At 38.4% G+C, this 21836-nt stretch overlaps 1 protein-coding gene across 1 annotated transcript in view; it reads right to left on the bottom strand.

Moving 5' to 3' along the window:
• The window catches only part of LOC122557836 (serine/threonine-protein kinase BRSK2-like), a 966919-nt gene that overhangs the window by 208658 nt on the left and 736425 nt on the right, over positions 1–21836 (bottom strand).

Raw genomic sequence — 21836 nt, 5'->3', positions numbered from 1 at the left:
AAACTTGAAATGTTAACTCAGTTTCCCTGTCCACAGATTCTGCCAGACCTGTTGAAATTCTCCAGTATTTACATGTTTGTTACAGAGAAAACTGTTCTGCTGTTTCATCTTTGGGAATGAACACAGTAATGCTATGTAACAAAAATAGGAAGGCCACAAAAAACAATTGAATTGAGCTTGGGAGTCACCTTATTTCTTTTGTTTGTTATCACTAGAAAGGGAAAAAAAAACCTTTTTTTCAAGTTGTCACAGATTATTCAGCATGTTGTCTTTTTCTAAGTTATTTGAGGATTTTTAATATTTCTCATCTTATAGCTGTACCATCAAATATTTTGTTGCTTTTTTAAAGAAACATATGTCACTGCTACGATTATATGCTTTGCATAAGCTGTTAGCAATTTACCACCCTTTTCCCCCTCCCTCAAGCTATGCTCACACACATCCCTGCTGACAGTTCAACAACAGTAATAGAGAAACAAGGGCATTTGCCCTACCAATGATAGTAGGACTTGCACATGATTTAAAGTGTGTGCAGGAGGCTGTCTAGGGACCTGACAGGAACAATGGAAAAGAGATGAATTAAGAATCCCATTTCAAGAAAATCTGCTGTACCAATGTCCCTTGGGTCTGTAACCACATCATCTCCCCAGCTGCTCAGCCAAGGAATACATGAAAAATGAAAACAGAAAGAAAAACAATAACCGCGTTTCCAACAATTTGCTTCAGGTTTTATAGAAACAACCATTCTGCACTGGATGTTGATGCAATTCATGGAGGTATGCTCAGTTACACAGCCCAAAAGCAGCAATTTAGAAGGAGTTAAATGGACCATTAAAATAACAGCACACAAAAAAAATGAATGATTTTACAATTTGTTCTGTCACCATCAAAACTACTGCAAAAATTTGAATTTAGACTAATTTGTTGTTGAGGTACAATGTGGAAAGTTTGCAAAAATCAAACATATGCTTAACTACTTGTTTTTAAATCAGTGCTACTCACACCCCAACCTATTGAGGACTGGAGCCAATATTCATATTTTTAAACAGTGAGTATAAACTACAAATGCTTTGTTGCTGTGAATTAGTTATTGTGGTGATGCTGTGGAGAAAATAAAAAATCTCTTACAAATAATAGTTTAAATGGTTTTGACTATTCCTTTGTTGGGGTGGATAACTAAGTGGAGATGTCCATTCAGATAATTTTTCACATAATCAAAAATACAAATACAAGACCAATCATTAGAAATAAAATTGACAAACAGTAGTTTTGCGTACTGGCACCAAGCACTGGATAAATAGAGGTCTGCACATCAGGTCAGCAACAGTACCCTTTATCCCTAAGTCTTGGCAGGTCACCACTGTGTTTCTTTTACTTTAGGGAAATCCTTGGGATCGATGGAAGAGTATCTTCTTTATGACAAAGTGTACTGAACTATGGGGAATGATCATGAATTGGGTTGAGATATATCAAATGTATTCATGTAAGAAGCTTGAATTCAATTGCTTTCAAACAAGTTTCAATATTTGATCCCAGATGTAAGTAAACAGCACATTGCAGCATTCAGCCAGACAGATAAATATTTGACTTCCCAGCTGATGGACTGCTTAGTAAACTGACTTTTAATCACTCCCCTGGTACTTTGGAAGAAGTAATAAGACAAAAGAGTATCCAATGAATGCAGGACACTTGGATGTCCAGAGAAACAATGGGATCTTGAGGTTCTTATCCTTGGATCCCTGAAGACAGCAGGTCAGGTTAATAGATAGTTAAGAAGTCATATGGGACACTTGCTTTTATCAGTCATTCCATTGATAAGCGCAGAGAGGTTATGTTGGAACTATGGAAAAATTTGGTTATATCACAGCTGAAGTCTGGTCACCAAACTATAAGAACGGTGTGATTGCACTGGAGGGGCTGCAAATGGGGTGACCAGGATATTGCCTGGGATGGAGCAGCTTAGCTATGAAGCGAGGCTAGATAAACTCTGTTTGCTTCCTTTGGAGCACAGGAAGCTGAGAGGGACCCGATTGAGGTGCATAGAATTAAAAGGGATATGGACTTGGTGAATAGAAAGCAGCTTCTCCCCCTTGTAGAAGGATCATAAATGAGGAGACATCATTTAAGGTGAAAGGCAGGGTGGTTTAGAGGGGATGTGAGGAAAATCTTTTTCACTCGCAGGATATTGGGAATCTGAAAGGCACTGCCTGGGAGAGTAGTTGAGGCGGAAAACCTTATAACCTTTAAAAAATACTTGGATAAGCATTTGAAATATTGTAACAGTCAATACTACGGGCCAATGCTGAAAAGTGGTGGCAATGTAGACTTAGAGTAGCTTTGTCAGTGTAGACTCAACTGGCCAAAGGACCCCTTCTGTACTGTATGATTTAATGATGATCCAATAGCTATTATAATAATGGATGGTATAGAAAGGTTGAGCTGAAATAGCAGATCTGCAATGCTCTTCTTCAATAGTGGAGCAGGGATGAAGGGCAAAACGGCACAACTCAATTTCCCATGATCTCATGCATCCTGTGAACCTACTAAAAACTCACCTTTTCTGTAGAGCACTGTCAAAAGGATGATGGTTCTTTATTGCACATTGTAGTAACTTATATAATCAGAAACTGGTTGCTTACAAAATTAGTTTTTTTCTTCTAACCATCTTAAGACACTGTTTTCAGTCTGGGGCATTGCTTCATGCACACTGGGGCCTCTGTTACCTTACTCGAATAGTCATTATTCATAAGTGAGCCTCAACAGTGGTATGCAGAGCACTAGATCCCAGAGTGACACTGTAGTTCAGCTTGAGTGTTTACTTATTTGCACAAGCCTGTTTCATTATGTCGGGAAAGACCCACAGAAAGACAGAGAGCAGGTAGTCATAGGATAGCAGTCTGAACTTAAAACCTCCCTGTGTAGGTTACTTGAGCTTTCCATACATTTAATTCATGGCTACATTAAGTCTGCTGGCTAAATGGGTCTTTCTTTTTAAAAATGAATGGCCTAATAGACATTGATCTTGCATTATCTTTCCAAATAACACAAATGTAAAATAAAATGTGCGACTGACTTTGAGGTTAAATACCAGTATAGTAGGAAGGCTTCCCCATCACAAGCAGATCCATCGTTGTATGCTGGTTTCAGTCAGTGTGTAATGGTACAACTGTCTGTAGCAGCTACAGGTTTGGGAGTGGAGGATGAGACCAGAGTCCAGTTCCTGCTCACTATTCAATGGCTTCCACTGAAGACTGTCCAGTGTAGAGACTTTTTAAATCAAGTTCTTGGTTGACCAGGGTCTAATGCATGCCATTAAGCTCAGGGGTGATAGGGGAATGAGAAGTGCTGTGAGTTTAGATAAAGTCTGCCGAGTTTTAGATGACCTAAAGTTTATGGAGGTTGGCACCTTGAAGATGAACCAGCACTGCATTTCTTCAATCGTTCTCCACTGTTTATGTTTTAAATGTTGAAAAAAAACATAAATCATTCCTTGGTTGTCTCTGATTCTATATGACAGTTCCAGGAGATAGCTTCTGAAGTTTACCACTTGGTGGCACTCAAAGGATGTAGTTTTTAAATAATTGAGAAATGAGAGATAGGGTCAGAGCTTGCCTGTAGTTCAGGAGACACCAATGTGTGCACGGGTTGAGGTGAACCAATAAGTCATTATTAGTTGAAGCCAAGTTTGAGTATACAAAATTGTAGATTGTGATAGCAGAGAAAACTGAAAGAATTGAATTTCACAACAACATTTTGCAACATGAATTGGAGTTGTCCCAAGTTCAAGTTGCCTCAGTCTTGATTTGACTGCAATGAGAAGGTGGTGTGAGGGAAAATTCTTTAGGGTTAAGTTTGGTGGCAGTAAAGCTCAGAGGTCCAATTATAGTATTATTTTAAAAAATTATAAAAAGAAACAGAATAATTCGCAATGAAGAAAGTCGTTGATCTCCACAGGATTGCATATAGACAGCATTTTCTTAATAATCCAAGAGTTCTGGAAGTATCTCTTGAATAGACCAGGGCTTCAAACAGTCAAGAGTTGCAAATGCGACAAATAAGTCATGGCACAAATGAATTAAATAAGTTTCCTGGTGGCAGCTTTAGCAAAGAAATTCGATTTCTAATTCATTAAATAAACCATGAACTGCAGATGAAGCCATAAAAAGTAAGAGGGTGGGGGGTAGGGTGGCTTGAGTCAAGAAAGGGAGAAGAAATTCCAGATAAATACATGTTTCCTGCCCTTCACTGAATCCTGTGCCCCTGGGATGTGTAAGCAGCAACAAGTTGATGATTGATGAGTGAGTGAAATCAATAGAAGAAGAGTTGATTTGATTGACAGTGCAGGTGTACACAATGTGCTTGCCATCTCCAACTTAGTCCTCAGCTCATTTGTGGAAGTGAACTACTGTTGTTTCACGTATCCAGGGGAAAAATTACATTGGGCTTCAAAACCCCGCATTCTGACCATTCCTGGGAAAGATGCCTGACAGCAGGACAATGTTGGGCTCCCACTTTGACCTGTTCCTCCATCCATTTATCTGCTCCTTTCATGCCCATGGGGCCAGCAGAATTCCACCCATCAAATCTATTTCTCTCGCCACAAATGATGGAAGACTTACAGCAATTGCTGATTTTATATGAGTTTATTGAGAAATAGCTAATCTGTAATTAAGAACAGGGTGACTGAATACCTTGAAAAACTTCAGCTGATAAGAGACAGCCAGCATGTATTTGCAAAAGGCAGGTCATGACTGACTAACCTGATTGAATTTTTTTTTTATCCCCCATGAGGTCACTAAAGCCATAGAATGTCAATGAATTTTACGTATATGCACTTGCAGCAGCATTTGATAAAATCCCTCATAAAACACTGTTAGCTAAAGGTGAAGTTCATGGAATAAAAGGCAAATTATTGATTGCTTTGGATTTTGTCCGAGAGTGAGACAGAGCTGTAATAATGAGTAGGAGCTCCAAGTTGCCAAAAACAGTTGATAATATCCTGCAAATGCAAATCTTGGAGCCTCAACCATTTAACATATTTATTAACAAAATGGGCGATGGGATCGAAAGTTACATATCCAAATTTACCAATGAGACAAAGGTAGTTGCATTACAAGTAGGATAGATCGAAGTGTAAAACTATAATGAGCTATTGATAAATTAAAGTGAGTTGGCAAAACTGTGCAAATCAATTTCAATCTAGGAAAAATTGAGGTCATCCACTTCAGACATATAAAGAATTTAACAGGGTATTCCTAAATGGTGAAAAGCTAGAAACAGTGAAGGTTCAAAGGAGTTGAGGTCAGGCACAAAAATCAGCAAGATGTCATGCACCAGTACAGAAAATAATCAAAAAGACTAAGAGAATGCTGATCTTTATGTCCACAGGAATGCATACAAGGAAATTAAGAAATTGCTTTTCACATAAAGTTTGATGGAAGTTTAGGATTATCTTCCACACATGCCGTTTGTTCCTCAATCAATTGTTAATTGAAAAACCATAAATTATGGATTTTTGATAGATAAAGCTATTGAGGAATCTGAGGCAAAGACAGATATATATATATATATATATATAAGCTTACAGTTCAGTCATAAACTCATTCAAAGGTGGAATGTGCTTGAGGTGGTAAATGGTCTACTCCTATTCCTACACTCCTAAGATTTTAATGGCAAACAGTTTGATGGTGACTAGCATAGTCGTGAAAAATACCAGAAATATATTGGAGCAAAAGAATGTCATGATAAACAGATGTATAGAAGCATTCCAGAGCAAAGTTCCAGATAAATGTAGCACAGATCACATTACCAAAACAAAATCAGGCTAAAAACAATTCCAGTAATTGTCAAGGTTAGTACTGCAAGGGGATGAATAATTTGAAAATTTGACAGCAGGTTGAAAAAATTCAGACAACAGCACCAAAACACCCATTTAAGTTAGGTTCGAGGGCTGGTGTAACTCTAGTGGGAGGTGGGGCAAACTTTACCTCAAATCAATCCAACAGCTCTCGACACATCTTCTCAGGAATTTCCTACTGGAGGTGAGTGACAGGGATGTAGAATAATTCCCAGACATGTAACTACATAGAACAATGCAAATGACAGAATCACATCAACTATATTCAGAACAGGTTAGAAAGCCTTGGAACTTGGCAAACTATTCCTCCCATGGGTATTTGCACTCCGTAGTATGTAAAACTATTATATAAACATTTACAAATAGTCAGTAATATTCAAACTAATGATTTTTTTAAATATTTAGAAATATAGGATAAGATGTTCAAAAATGCTAGATTGTAGAAAGTGTAAGTCTTTTATGGATAAAGAACATTGTATCATTATGGTAAACTTCATAGTTTTTAGCTACAGATTTAAAATTAGATTTTAAAATATGTTTTAACCACAACAAAAATCAAAATTAAATGCACCTGGGTTCCCCTCAGTTGGTTTTAGTGCTAAATGTATTTTAAGAGCCAAGTCACTTATGCACAGGCTGGTCCAAACTCCATTTAAGAATATAAGCTGCTTCCAATTTACCACTGTCTACATGTAATCTTTTGCCAGGAAGAAAGATAGATAATGGTATACCTCAAAGCTTATAAAATAGCTCAATTTTAAATTAAATGATCAAATTTGCATTTTTATACCTCCTTGTTAGACAGTTAAATTCAGTCATCCTATCTTTGGTTTTATGGACCATTCAGTAAAAATATGGTTTGCACGTATTCCATTTAACCCTTTAGTAATCCAAATCCTATTTTAAAACAAGGAGCAGCAATTTTACCTATAAGGTCTTATTACTGATTGGCGCATGTTCTAAAATAATGGGTGCTACTGCTAATAGTAATTGCAAGTATTATGTACACTTCATTAGCAAATAAATGGGCAAAATGTTAACCATATGGATATAATCCCTCTGCTTTACCTCCCCTTGACTGGTCGGTAAAGCTGAGTTCTATTACAAGCTAACTTAAGTTGTGTAATTTATATTTATTTTAAATTACTAATTATTGAGAAATCTAGAGACGAGATAATGCCCATAATGCAAGATACCATTATGGTTTAAAAGAGTCGGAGAGATAATGAAATAAATCAAACTATAATGGATAATACCAAGTTTAAGTTTTTGAAAGCCAATTGATTTTAAGAGAGTGTAAAGATTGGGGAAGCGTATTTTTACAGCCAAGATGTTAAGAAAACCAACTATGCTGCAGAATCCATACTGTGAAAAACTCAGGATCATTAAAATACTATTACCAATGAAATGCTGCAGTAAATAGCCTATTCAACTTGTGAAGCTTGACACACTGTCAAGTCACATGTGAATTATGAGATATAAACTTGCATATCAAATAGAAACTATTATTTTAATGGATTCTCCTTGTATATTTGAAACTCTGATTGCTACATTGCAGAAACTCTACGTTTGCAAACTGTCTTGTCAATTTTCTCCTATTTTAAATTCCTGTATCTGTATGGCCCAAATTCCTTCATCTGTTGAGAGAACGCTGCTGGAAACCCCAAATCTAACCATCATAAAGTCAGAGCTTCATCAGTAATACACCCATGCGAAACGACTTCACACACATGAGCAAATATTACGCTTTACCTGAGTTGCAATAAGTAGGGGTTTTGGCATAATTGGAATGTGCAAGGAAATACTGAAGAGACAAGACAGAGCTAATGAAGGACTGAAAGCATGCAAAAGGCAACCCAGGATACTCTGTAAACCAAGTGAAAAAAACCCAGAAGATTTTGGGCAAATGAAACAAATGGAAAATCCTCCGCAACCTGCAGCTCAACTTCCTTTGCTTTAAAATGCACAAACCCCTGTCCCATTCAACAAACACCAATGGCACAATCTCTTCAAAGCTGAAATCAGATACAACATTTCCACTTTATCAACATGTGAAGAATTCAGCCCACCTTATCCCAGATCCAACCTTCCAAATTGGCACTGTCCCCTTGAACTGTCCTATCTGTCCATCTTCCTTCCCACCTATCCCCTCCAACCTCCTCTCTGACCTTTCACCTTCATCTACTTGTCACATTTCCAGTAATCTTCCCCTCAGCCCCATCCCCCTCCCATTTATCTCTCAGTCCCCCTTAGGCCACAAACCTCAATCCTGATGAAGGGCTTATATTCAAAATCTCAATTCTCCTACTCTTTAGATGCTGCCTGACTGGCTGTGCCTTAGTTTCTCAATTAAGTTTCAACAAGGTGTTGGCAATTACACTTACTTGTCCTGCCATATGCACGGTTTTCAAATTGAATGGCTGTAACAACAAGCTCTATCTAAACAGTCTGGCATTTTTGTCCTTAAATTTCTTCACAAACTTCAATGGGCTATGGTCAGTGTATATGATTGTCTCAGATACGTTACTGATGACATAAACACTGAAATGGTCTAATGCCAACACCAAGCTCAAAGTCTCTTTCTCAACTGTTGAATTTTTCTGCTGATGAATGTTCAATTTCCTAGAGAAATACCCGATAGGTTCACCTATCCTCTCATCGTATTCTTCTAAGAGCACAGCACTGACACCCATATCACCTGCATTGATAGTCATCTTGAATGGCTTTGTGTAATTAGGTGTGACTAATGCAGGGGCAGTGGTTAATACAGCTTTCGGACTGTCAAATGCCTTTTGACAGTCCACTGTCCATTGAAACTTTTTGTCTTTCTTTAGCAATTCAGTGAGTGGAGCAGCCACACTGCTAAACGTTTGTTGCGAACTTTCAATAAAATCCACTCAATCCCAGGAACCGTAGTACTGTTCTTTTTGTCAATGATATAGGAAACTTCCCAATTACCTTTAGATTTGCATCCCATGGGGCCATTTGTCTGTGTTCAATAACATGGTCCAGGAAGGTGACTTGGGCTTTGTCAAATTCACTTTTAGCCAGGTTTAACAACAAGCTTACCAACCGAAGTCAAAAGAAGAAGTTTGATAAATGTTGCAAATGTTCTTTCCTTGTGTGACTAAAAATCACCAGGTCATCGATACATACATGGGTAGTCTGGCCATGAGATATTAGTTAGTCTCTGAACTGTGACTGGCGCATTTTTTCATTCCAAATGGCATGACTTTAAACTGATATAGGAGAAAGTGAGGACTGCAGATGCTGGAGATCAGAGCTGAAAATGTGTTGCTGGAAAAGCGCAGGTCAGGTAGCATCCAAGGAGCACAGAGAATCGACGTTTCCTGAAGAAGGGCTCATGCCCGAAACGTCGATTCTCCTGCTCCTTGGATGCTGCCTGACCTGCTGCGCTTTTCCAGCAACACATTTTCAGCTTTGAACTGATATAGTTCATTTGGCTTTATGAAAGCCAAAATAACCTTCGCTCGTTTGACAAAGATACCTGCCAGTATCCTCTGAGCAAGTCCAACTTAGAAATATAAGTTGCTTGTCCCACCTTCTCAACACAGTTTTCCAAATGTGGAATCGGATATGTATCAGTCTTTGTAACTGCATTGACTTTGCAATAGTCCACGGATAACCGTTGTGTACTATCTGGCTTTGGCACCATTACTATAGGAGAGCTCCAGTCACTGTAACTCACTTTCATTATGTTGGCTTGGAGCATGCGTTCAATCTCCTTCCGAACCTGTGCCACCTTTAGAGAATTATGCCTATAAGGATGCTGCTTAATCGGAACAGCATCTCTAATATCTACTTTGTGCATAATTAGGTTAGTATTTCCCAGCTTATTTCCACATATCTCCCCATGTGATAGTAATAACCCCTTCAGGTAATTTCAGTTTTCCTCCAGAAGGTAACTTAATAATTTATCCCAATTTTTGACACTTTCTCATTATCCAGTTTAATTTGAGGAATGTCCAATTCAGAATCCTCTGAACTTTGTTCTTCCTTCTGTTGTAAGCAATAACACATTCTCCTCTTACTTTCCTTCCCTGTCAAAATACCTTTTGAGCATACTTACATGACACACTATGAGATTTCTTTTTGTCTGGAGTCCTTATCAAATAGTTCACCTCACTCAATTTCCTTTTGACTTGATAAGATCCACTAAACTTTGCTTTTAAAGGTTCACCTATCACCGGATGTAACACTAATACCCTATCTCCGATATCAAAATTGTGAGTTTTTGATTTCTTGTCTGCTTCCAGTTTTATTGTACGCTTTTAAATGCTGTCTAGCCTACTCCCCAGCTCTATTTAATCATTCCCAAAAGTTTGACACACAATTCAAATATGTGGTCTCTGACTTCTGACTTACCAATTTCGCTTTAATCAATTTTAATGGTCCTCTCACTTAATGCCCAAAAGCTAATTCAAACGGACTGAATTTGGTCAATTCATTTGGTGCATCTCTGATCGCAAAAAGCACAAATGGAACTCCCTTATCTTAATCATCAGGATAGACTCGACTATAAGCCCTCAACATGGCCTTTAGTGTTTGACGCCACCTTTCTAGTCCTCCCTTGACTCTGGATGGTACACAGTAGATTTGAATTATTTTATTCCTAAGCTGTCCATAACTTCCTTGAATAATTTTGATGTGAAGTTTGACTCTTGATCTGAATGTATCTCTGTGGGTAGTCCGTATCTAGTGAGAAATTGGAGTATTTCCTCTACAATCATTTTGGCTGCGATATTGCACATTGGAACGGCCTCTGGAAATCTAGTCGACACATCTATTATTGCTAATAAATACTGATTCCCATTTTTGATTTTCGGTAGGGGTCCTACGCAATCAATTAAGACTCTTTTAAATGTTCCTCAAATGCAGGAATAGGTACTAAAGGTTTGGGTTTTATTACTGCCTGTGGTTTTTCAACTACATGACATGTAAGGCAAAATTCAACTACACCCGTGTGCAGTCTAGGCCAGTACAAATGTTTTTGTATTTTAGCTTAAGTTTTTCTCACTCCTAAATGACCCCTCAGTGGTAGTTCATGCGTCACTCACAACACCCCCTTTCTATAACCCACTGGCAATATGACTTGATGAACTTCTGTCCATGTCTCATCTGCCTGAATATGTGATCACGTCCATTTCCTCATTAAAACATCATTTTTAAGTTAATAATATTTATGGATACATTCAGATTCTTTTTTATGTGTATGCCTTTTGATAAAATTGCTTTAAATTTTCATCTTCTGCTGTAACTCAGTTAATTTATCTGAGCTAAAGATGCCTGCTTTGTCATCTATCAGCTCCTGGTATGTGTTGAACATTTGATCAAACAGAGTCTCTGCTAATTCCACTTCAACTTTCTTATCCGTAGCCTTTGATCTCACTTGTTTAAACTGGTGACTTTGTGACCACACAGTCAAAAACAATCCCAGGATATGTGTCCTGTAACAGTTCAATTGCCCGAGTTTCCACTGGCTTTTCAACACAGTAGGCAGCAGTCCTACCTGTGAACCAGCTACATCATTAGCAAGGACAAATTGTATTCCCGTTGCTGAGAGTTTGTCCAGTACTCCTACCACAACTTCTCCGCTCTTCACTGGACACTCTAACCTCATTTTACATAACTGAATGATTCTTGTCTCACTGTGAATTCCCATTAGTAGCACCTTTTCAGGCAACTGTCCATATCTCCTCATCTTTCAGCATCACAGATTGAGAGGATCCTATATCTCTAAATATTGTAACCTCTTCACCTGCTGTTCCTGGCCTATGTGAGTAAACTTTACCTTTGCAGGTATATGGCTTAAGAAGATCTGGCACTTCCTCCTTAACCAACCTCTGACCAGCTTGTACATTCTGGTGAAGCTTTCTAGCCTCCATTGTGCTTTCTGTTACCACTCCAACAAAATTTACTGGCTTATCCTGTTTTCCTACATCTGGCTTCCCAGTGCTTTTCCTTAGCCACCAACACTATGATTTCATGTGGCCTACTTTATTGCAGTGAAAACACCGGAGCCTTTTAACCTGTTTCCCTTCAAGGGTTTCTTTTTTACCCTATGCTAAGTTACCCTCGTGATCTTCACTGAGATTTACCTTTCCCTTTCCACATGAGGATTTTTCTTTTCCCCAGTTTCTATCCCTCATGGATTGAAACTGATTTTGGAGGCCAAACTTGATTTATGGACCAACTCATAATCATCAGCCATTTCAGCTGCTAATCCAGCTGTTGTGACTCTCTGCTATTTCACACGAGTTCTCCCTACTTCAGAAAATGAATTTTTGAACTACTACGTGACAATTTCTGAAGTTCAATCTCCCTCTCTTTCTTGCTTTCCTCCCTCTCCCTTTCTCTATCTTCTCTCTCTCTTTATTTTTGTTCAGCAAAAGCAATTTATTCTTTTTTCTTTCCTCTGCTTTTAATCACAATTCAACTGTTTCATTTTTGTTGCTCTTTCCTTGTTTTTTGCCTCTAACTCAAGTTACTTCATTTTCAATTGAATTTTAGCCATCTCCAGAGATTTTGATGGCATTTCCAACAAATTAAAATGTTGAGCTATTGCTGTGACTATCTCTCCTTTCTTCACATTAGGAGGCAGCTCCAACTCCAGCTCTTCTGCTAATTCCAGCGGTTTGGCCTTCATTACCTTTTGCAAAGCCTCCAAGGTCACTTGTTCACCCCCAGAAAAACTCTGTGACTGAAAGAACCATTGCTATCCCAAGCACTGTTTAAACCAACTAAATTCAACACCTGGAACAAAAGACACTACTCTGCCTTCGAGTCCAACAACCTTAATCCCAATTCAGAACTACAGAACAAATCCTGGACGATCCCCAGTCTGTTATGGACCAGGCCAGGCCCCTCAAAACATTTCAAGAAAGTAGCTCAGACCTTAGCTTTGCTAGCTGTTTTAAGCAGGTGTACAGTGGATATTTCAGGAGAGATGCTACTGATCAAACCATTGACAAGATTACCGAATGAAACTCTAACAAATGAGAAGGGAATATAGAATAACTTAACCTATTTGAAAACCCTACAGATTATGCCAACTTAATGATGCTGTTCAAAATACTTGCAAAAATCCCCATGAACACTTCTTGGCACAAAAGGTAAAATCAAACACAGGGCCTAATAGGAGAAATGTCAGACAGAGAGTACCAGCCTAGACCTGCTTCTTTGGATCCAGCAGCTTCTACTACTGCCTGACTGCCTGCAGTGAATAGCCAGACCAGAGAAAACTGAGCTGGGAGAACAGGCCATTCCCCTTTCATTGTACAAGTGTTTTTTTTTTAAACTTAAAAATCTTTCTCCTGAGGCAATATCTGTTAGTCATTATCAAATTGGCCCTGAAACCCTTCAACCATAGACCTTTCAGAGTCTGTGTCTTTTACAACCTCTTCGAAAAAAGAGCCAAGGACAACATTACCTTGTTAAAGGAGTAACATCGCCATACGTCACACATTGATAAATTAAACAATCTTTCTCATCAAGGCTACACTCTGAGTCATCATCTCCATGGTAATGCACATACTTTAGAATGTCTAAACAGAAACGCAAAGAAAATATTTTACCTTCAATACTACTCTTTCACTTTGTAAACCAAATCAATGGTTTACGGTGCTAATGGAGTTTTATTTTGATCCTCGCTTCAAACCTTTTGCCTCTGTTACAAACTTAGAGAGGGTTCATACATTGTTCAAAATGTTTTTATTATTAACTCTGATGTTGTAAAATTTTTCAGGAAATCTTTCGAGTGTAATAAACCAAAGTTTATTGGAATTGTATTAACGTAAAGGTTCTTACCAGTTTTGAATTATATATCTATAACTTGCATTCAACACTTCAATCTCCCACCTAAATGGTGTATTCTAAAACATATCAGTTATGAACCAGGTGTTCATAACAATAAGTATAGGAACAACTGCTATCATTTTATCAGCACTCTAATTCTCAATGTATTACTTCTGCGTGAGTCCTATGAAGAATATTTTGGAAAGCAGGTAAATCATTATGAAAGCAAAGGAGAGCAGCCAGTCATGATTAGAATGAGCTTTATTGTCCCATGTAATACATAAGCATAGTGAAAGATTTACAAGTTGCCACTTAGGTACAAAGGTGCCTAGGTACAGAATCTTAAGTACAAAATCTTAGGAAAAATTTAGAAAAATAAAGAAATAAAAGTTCAGAATAACAGTTCATCCCATGCAGTTTGTGCCGGCATCTAATATCCAGATCACACTGGACCTCACATAGGTCCAGCATCATAGAGACAACATTCTTAGACTGGAAAATCCTAAAGTTCTGAGCAAGGATATTTTAAAAAAACAGGAGACCAAAAATGGAGTTTTACAACTTACTTCACTAGACACATTTTAGAATAGGAAAGATTAGTTAAGTTAATGGAGAAGACAAAGCTGGGTCATCGTGGGCTGGGAAAAGAGGAGATATTATAGCTGACGTTTAAGTCTTTTTGCAATAAAAGTGGGGTTGTGCATTTTTAATGGCAAATAAACCCTGCTTCCACCATCAAGAAAACCTATCAGATCACATGATAATCAGACACTTAAGTGCTTACTGCTGGACCTCTTGGATCAAGACATACCAGAAAAGGACTAATCTGAGGTTGCTGGTCACTTAATGTGGGGGTCATTGGCAGAGGGTGGGGTGACTTTCAGCAGTCACACATTGCCATATCTGTGCTCCCAATTGCCTGTGAACTGTGCAAACGTAGCCCCTACCCACATAACCTGTCAGATAAATCATGCTGGTTTCCCTGTTTGGAAAGTAGCCCCTTTTCCCCCTGCCTACTGGGAAAGTAACTAATTGGGCCACTGGTGTTCTGAAGCCTTTAAGTAGTCATCCTTTGACCATTTAAGGGTCTTAATTAGTAGTGAATCAGGGAATTTCCTCTCAGACTTTCCTGTCCACAACTTAATTGCTGAAGTGTAGGGGAGAGGTATCTCTCTGGTACCAATCCACTCCACTGCTCATCTTCCCAGCACCTTCCCTGTCACTTCTAGGCAAGGGGAAATTTCTTCCTATATTTCAGAGCTCCACTGGGAATGAGTAGGTGAGGGGACTGCAGGATTGAGATAGTAGCTACAGCTCAGCTGTTTAGCATATGTTTTGACTGGGAAAATTTTGGAACCTTTAATAACAAAATTTCTATAAAGACCATTTTAACTTGACATGGTAATAAAAAAAATGGTGTCAAAGGCAGTGCAAACTCTTCTTTTTTAGCACATGAGGCTTGAGAGATTTTAATCTCCAGGCTTCATTTGAATGCACAACTCTGGGTCTTATCCAGCGTCGGTGGGAATAATGTTTCGCTGGAGCGAGAGAGGTTAAATCACCAACAGACCCACAAAAAATGCCCACAGTTCAGAATATTAAACACAATAAGCTTTTTTAAAGCTTTAACTTGAAATTGCATTTTGCTAAGTGCTTACAATGATGGTTCATTTTCTGTTAAGAGTCCAGATGATCAGTTATTCCCCTCATTCTAATCATTGTCAATGTGAATATATTAATTATTCATCTAATTAATGAAATGTAATTAGTGTAAATGCACTTGAAGCTCTGAACTGCCCTATTATTTTATGCTGAATCAAATGCGCCACAGTAGGGATGTCTCAACATGTTGAAGTTCTGACTTTGAGTTTCATTAAGATTAACTCTTCCCCACCCTCTTAAACTAAATAATTGCCTCCTGTTCTCAAAGCAAATCAGCAACTGAAGTCCCAACAATTTTCCAGATCACTGGTACTTTGGCAATTATGAATTGTGATTAGAAACCTACAAATTGTATTATATATATTAAACATGCAGTTAATGTCGTGTGGATGTTTGAAAATCCATATGCAATTATCCAAGGAAATAAAAAGAATAAAAATTCTTAAGCCAATTGTACCTCATATTAATTCACTTCAGGTGGAATTTTAAAGAGCAGAAAGGGTTACATTTCAATTCTGTTTCATTCACATTCCTAACTGAAATGCATGGAAGTTGTAACAGTCACAAAAGTAGTTTTTCAATATCTTCTACACTAGTATGTAGAACTGCCTCACGATTAAATTTATCCCACGTATCAGCATTAATCACAAAATAACCAAGAAATGCCAACATGAGGCATTAGATCATGGTTTCCTCTTAGCTGTCTCCAAGCTAACACACCAAACACCACTACCATTCCCAACTTGAATTGCAGCCCCAAAATAACAGCCACCTCTCTTCCCAAGCCCCTTGCCACTCTTAGGTAATGGCAAAGAGAGAAAATGCACAGGTTAACCATCACAATTACTCCTCTACTAAGTTATCTAGGACGTAGAGATGTTGGCGTGGATCTGGCAGCAGGTTAGCTGCAACTGAGATGTGGCAAAAGAAACAGTAGCAAGGAAGAAAGTGGGGAGTGATTTAAAAAGAAATACCCTTAAGTGAAAATCCTGGAAAGAAAACTTTAATTTATTCATGAATAAAGTATTTACTGCTTCTATCTTGATCCAATTATTTCACTTTGATTAAGCCATCTAAATTGGTTGGCTTCATATGGCTTCTATAGAATAAAAACATATTGCCTTAGCTACACTATACAGACTGACAGTTCTCAGTCATTCCTTGAGGCAAATGGTTTCATTAAGTAAGTTACTGAAGATATATCACATTAATATTCCGAAAATGTACAGCGCCAAAATTAAAACTGCCATAATTATTTTATACTTAATGGAATATCACAATGTAAATGAACTTAATTTGGTCTCCATCCAATTGACCTTGTTCACTCATCATGTGTGCCTAGAACTCACACTTGAGAGGTCTCATTACACCAAGCTCTTTTCTGGAATGGTAACATATTATGCACTTCTTTTATTGAAAGCACATTGAGAGGAATGAAACTATAAATTAAGAATTGAAATGTTAAAAAAAATTGCAACAGACAACATTCGCACATAGGCCTGGATTTTGTAATTGGAATAAGGCTCAAATGATTAACATCCACTATTAAGAGAAAAATCAAACAATTTCCTGTATCTGCAAGCACAGCTGAATGCAGAAATCTACATGTTCCTGTCCAAGATGCTTTGCTCCTCCACAAGGTGTGCCATATCTGAAGAGTCTAGGACAGTGTGGTACATCAGGGTATAATAGCAGGGGCCAGGGGCTTTAAGAGGGCTCCTGTGCTTGGATCGGAATGGGGTCACTCTGCTCAGGTTGGGAGCAGGGCCAGGGGTAGAGCTGCTGTGCACATGCCAGGTAGTGGCCCAGACCAGGAGCAGCACCGGGGCCCATGATTTCTAATCCCGCCCCGACACACAATTACTTGCAAGTGTTTATAGCCTGCAATGCTGGGTGGAAGATCCATTTTAGCCTCCTCTTGATTTTCCCAGAACACAGATGCCTGTTTTCAACCAATTCCATTTGCTCCACAAGGCATCAACACGTGTGGTTGCTCTGGATAAAGCCAAGTCCATAGGGCTGACAGCATTCTGTTTGTAGTGCTGAACACTTTTGTTCCAGAACTTACTACACCCCAGCCAAGCTGCTCCAGTACAGCTATAATTCTGACTTCTGAAAATTAAGTGGAAAATTGGCCAGATATCAAGAATTTAACATAATACTCTCTATTTGGCTAAATGTGTGCAGCTGGAACACCAGCCAAGAAACATAACACTACCCAGGACAAAGAAGCCCACTTAATGAGGACCCATCCCCAGTTTAAACATTCACTAACCAGAAAGCAGGCCATGCCACCAGTGTTTCATCCAGAGGTTCACTGATGACGTTACCTAGTATGGAGATGAAACGTCTTCCAGCTCAGTGAGCAAACCTACATCCAGAGTCTCAACCTGAGCTACAAATCTTCTCAAAACTCGATTCACTAAATTTCCTAGAGTCAGCAGTGTGCACATCAAGTAGTGCTGCGGCAGTTCACCAAGGATCCTTTAACAGCATATTCTAAACTCTCAACCTCAACTACAGAAAATAGCAAGGTCACAAGACACGTAGAAATCCAACAACCATAGCTCCATACTGAATCATGACTTAGAACTACATGCTTGGTCAGAGAGGATTCTTTCTATCTGTGAACAATATGTGCAACAGTGAGAGAGCTGAGACCATATTGCAGGAATGATAAAATAGGATTCTCAACATTGATTAAAAACGTCCTATTTTCCTCTCAAGGTTTCAATGACCTGATAATAAACTTATTTATGAGTAGTTACAGGTTTGTTTTCATATGTTCACATCTCATTTCTAAAAGGTTACCACTCTCCAGGTGTCGAAGAGAAACAAGATGGCGCCAATTCATAACTTGTTAGTTGGAGCGGTAACTTGGTGGCTGCCATTTTCTCTGGGCATCCATCTTTTCCAGTATTCCCCAGCAATCAGAACCTTGGTGCTTAAAGGCCCTGGGTTCCATGGTGAAGTGAAAGGGTGACTAATATGCAAGAGGTCAGTTTGAACAGTTCACCACAGGAATATTCAAGTCTTGGTACCTCACACTTCAGTCTCTATTCCTCAACGTCTATTGACACTCAATATGATTATCATGACTGAATACTCCACTCTCAATATCCTGGAGTTTACTATTGACCAGAAACTGAGCTGGAGTTGTCATATAAATGCCATAGCTATAACAGCAGATCAGAGGCTGGGAATTTTGTAATGCATAACTCACCTCCTGATTCCACAAAGCATGTCCACCATCAACAAGGCATAGGTCAGGTATTTAATGGAATTCTCCTCAACTGCCTGGATAAGCACAGATTCAATAATGCACAAGCTCTCCACCATTTATGGCAAAGCAGACTGCTTGATTGGTACACCAAATACCAATTTAAACATTCACTTCCTTCCACACTAACACACAGTGGCAGCAATATATACATATGTATATACACAAAATCACTGCAGCAACTCAATATGGTTCCTTTGAAAGCAATGTTCAAACCTGTGACTTCCATCACCTAGTAGGATTGGGATTTAGACATAGGGGAACATTACCATCTGTAAGTTCTCATCTAAGCCACACACTATCCTGACCTGGCACTATATTATTTTTTCCACTGTCACTGGGTCAAAATCTGGTCTTCCTCCTTAACAGCACTGCCTGTGGCTTACACCACATGGACTACAGCAGTTCAAGAAAAAGGCTCATCATCACTTTCTTGTGGGCAATAAAGCATGAGAAGTAAAGATTGGCCACACTAGTAATGCCTATGTCTTGCAAAAGAACAAAAAATAACTGTAGCCTCTTATGTACCCCTTCCCTATTTTGCCCCGAAGTGGAGCCCAATGCCTTCAGCAGGATGGGCTTTGCCCTATGCAAATTCCTGCCTCAACCATCCATCTTCCATCTTCAGCTGTAAGAACCCTCTTGAAATCAAATTCTTTGACCAAACTTTTGTTCTTTTAACATCCAATTTCTTTCTAACCATGCACTTATGAATGCCTAAGGGTACTTTTCAATGTTAAAAGGGCAATGTACATTAAAATTGTTTAAAACATTTTGATGTGCCAATTTATACATTCCAATAAGGCAATGAGACTAAATACAGTCAGCACTAAATGGTCTCCTGAAAAACCAAGGAATAACCCATAAGACAACGTCAGTCCTTTCTTACTGCACCTGAATCTCAAGCTTGCTTTGTGCTTTCAGCAAAGACCAATCTTACACCCTTCCATTGTGGAAAAAAAACTTTCCAAATATCTAGGGCTGGTAAATTCTCAAATTGCTAGCACGAAATATAAAGACAAGTAAAATCAAGTTGAAGGGGCATTAGAAAGGCCTTCCTGTTTTGTTTCTACTATGGAAGTGGGAAGATGCATTCACACCATCCCTCATCAAGGCACTTGACACAGGGTACTGACCACATGAGGAACGTGTAGGTGCAAGTTCATATTCTGCTAGTTTGTAGGATAGTTCATTGGGTGCACCAATGAACTGCTCAATTGTGCTGTCCCAATATTGATAGTAATGTTGGTGCAGCTACTGGTTCCTGAAATACATGAGAAGTGCTCATTTTTAATGATTCACACAATATCTGTACTAATAGCAGTACCAGACAAAATCCACACCTCACACTGTCCTTCCCTTCCATTGGTCAGGATAAGCAACTGCTCCATGCCTTGTGCACCAGGAAGATTTATATTTAGTTATGTCCTACATTGTTAATCAAAGAAATCCGGGCCGTGCAATGTTAATTTTGACCATCCAATGTGTCATTAGCCCAGATCATTAAGCCTTCTTGGGTCTATTGACCTCACTCTAAAATCGTTCAGAAATTCTTATTCTTCCATTTTCCCAAGCTCTTTTCCGTAATACTTATTTTCATCTAATCAGTACAGTGGCAAGATACACGGTGCAGGTTCAGAAAGTTAGAAAAGGTCTTTCAGTACTCAAGCATTAACACTGGAAAACATCACTACCTGAAGTAATAATCCCACAGAGAATGTAATTTATTTTATAAACATGCTATCTTATAACACACTATGATGGTATTAAAATACACAACTTATGCTCTCTGCTTTATTAATGTACATAACTTTGCAAACACATATTTCTCTATGATCTTCAATAGATATTTATAACTGGCTCCATTACCTTTTTTCAAAGTGATTGATGGAAATAATGAGACCATAGTAAAACTCACTTAACTTTCAATATCGCAATGCATAGTTCCTGTCTAAAGTACATTCATATTTTATGAAACAGGAATATCCTGCCATTTAATCATTATTGTATAAGATTTCCACTTCCATCTGTCATGTAGATCCTGGGAAAATTACTTCTTATATTGGGGCCAACATAGAACACTGAAGACACAGCCAGGATGCTCTCCAATTGATGTTCAAATGAACCATTTTCTAAATAAAACTATCAAAATGCAAGAGCATTAAATGTTGCTATTGCCCACTGCATTAACTGTCATTATCCATTATCAATATATTTTTTAAATAACATTTAACGGACAGATATTTTGGTAATATATGTTTCCTGTCAGTTCTATTACTGTGCATATTGTCCAACTGAGAAGACTGCATTGACAATAAAAATGAACTAATAATATACTAGTGTCACATGCTAATCCACAGTATGCGTCATTTCTCCAGTCGTTCAAACAGCCTTTTCTAATGAGTAGCCTGAGGCTTTTTCTCTTGTGAAAGGGTAGTACTGGTGCATTTTCTACATTTGGGGACAAGAAATGCCCAAGGGTCTCATTGCACCAGTACTGTTTTTGATTAATATTTTATATTTATACAATTTCTTTTTAAAAGTATTCCAGATTTTTAGTCAAACAGCCCCTTTGATGCTTACAGCTCTTTTGCCAGGCAGAAGTAATGAAGTGGAAAACAAAACTCGAACAGTAATGCTGCTGCAAGCTCAGCCACAAAAGTACCCTCCAACATTAAATGTGCATACAGTTATGTCATGATGTGTTACAACATTTCACATGGTAATGCAGAGACGTGTCATGACATTTCCATCAAGGATTGTAAAATACCTTAATGTGAATCCAAACAGAAATCTCTTATAGTCTTCACTTCAGTTGCACTATTCTCCAGATTTATTTTTGCTTGAGTTCACCTCTAAGCTAAGGCAAACCCAGTATTACTAGCTCCTTTCAGAGATTACCAGTCTATGCATGCATGCAGGTTTCCTCTGTGTGTCAGCAGTATTCACTCCAGAGCTTCATGTTTTCATGCTTTTGCCTTGAACACAGACTATGTTAAAAATAGTATTCCAGAGACTGGGGTCTGCTGGCTCCCTTCATGATAGGATGAGTACCCAGCAAGAACATACATTAATAACTCGAGCACAAGAACCTTTACTGAACAACATATAGGAAATGCCTAATAGGAAATGGATAAATATACCAGTACAGGTACATGCCTGAAACAGTTTGGCATTCAGCCTATTTTATACAGCTCCCTCATGGGTAATACACCTAGGACA

Source organism: Chiloscyllium plagiosum, unplaced genomic scaffold (genome assembly GCF_037043375.1).
Source record: "Chiloscyllium plagiosum isolate Xiang-an unplaced genomic scaffold, Cpla_swu_hap1 HiC_scaffold_18, whole genome shotgun sequence".
Lineage (NCBI taxonomy): Eukaryota > Metazoa > Chordata > Chondrichthyes > Orectolobiformes > Hemiscylliidae > Chiloscyllium > Chiloscyllium plagiosum.
Note: the sequence above shows the minus strand (reverse complement) of the source record. Positions and strands in the feature narration are given on the sequence as shown.